Consider the following 1,376-nt stretch of genomic DNA (forward strand, 5'->3'; position numbering starts at 1 on the left):
CATTTAACTATTGAGGATTAGCAGATAATGGTAGCAATTTACAAATGGCCTAGCTAGGTTTGTGAAGTGGCATTGTTCATGAGATATGGTATACATTCAACATGGGGTGACTATTTTGGCTGTCCAGTACCTTCTTCATAGCCACGAGTCATGAGGCCTTAGCTTAATAAAAGGGAGAAAGAAATCATTAGAAATGAAAATTATGAAGGAGGGAGAGAAAAATATTTTTCATAATAGGGTCTAATTATGTTGTAAAAGAAAAAAAAAATCTAAATTATTCTCGAAAGACTCCAAATGACTAATAATTATTAGCCACAAAAGACTCATTAGCAATGGAAAATATTTTCAGTTAGAAAAATAATCATAACCTGTTCTTAAAATGTTAATAGAAATGGTATATAACTATTGCCGCAAAGATCCATCTCCAAAGACATTTTGTGAATAAATTATAAATGATGAAGGGGGTCAATTTAGAAATAAAATTGACCACAAGCTAAGCATGTGGCTGCAATAATTACTTCTTTTATTTGGAAAACTGCACCATTATTTGTTCTTCATGATATTAACTGAGATTCTCAACTAAGACTTAAAGATAGATTTTCTTAGGAAATTTAGTTTTCCCTTTGGTTTGATTGTTTCTCTATTGATGGCCATACCGAAGGTGGAGATTTATTTCAGTGGTTGTGCTATCATTCAATTCTCTCTAAATTCATTCTTGTTAGTATATTTTTATTTCTGATTTTTAGCCCAAAAAAAAATGTACCAAGCTGAATTGGAGAACAATTAGTACCATTCCTGTATCTAGAAAGGAATCTTCCTCGATATAGTATGGTTTTGATTTATAAGGTAAACCCATTCAGTATGTATTGAACCATAACGAATTATCTATTTTCAAATTGAACCAAGAATATATACATGTGCCAATATAACAATATAACTCATAATGCACTTGTTTTTTAATCCCTCCCTTCACTTCAATCTCCCACTTTTTTCTGTTTTTAATAATGTCACATCTCTCTTCTCCAACTTGTTTTTACTCTTTCATTTTTCTTCCAGATGATTTTGTTTGTTAAAGTTCAGTTGATTCAAATGCAGCAACATAAATATGTCAAAATCGAATAGAGACCAAAATCATACCGAGCTGAGCCAATATGATTTCGATGTTGAAAATAGGTTACTATTCTCGATACAGTACAATTTTGAATTATACATTCTGTATCAAACTAAACCAAAACCATACTGAATTATCGATGCTTAACCGATTGACACCCTTATAAATGACATTGGTCCTAAAATATTTATTACGATGGAATATTGTATGTCTACCATCATGTATTTTTTTTTTTTTTTTTTTTTTTTTTTTTTTTTTTTTTTTT

Source organism: Macadamia integrifolia, unplaced genomic scaffold, assembly GCF_013358625.1.
Source record: "Macadamia integrifolia cultivar HAES 741 unplaced genomic scaffold, SCU_Mint_v3 scaffold_5A, whole genome shotgun sequence".
NCBI lineage: Eukaryota > Viridiplantae > Streptophyta > Magnoliopsida > Proteales > Proteaceae > Macadamia > Macadamia integrifolia.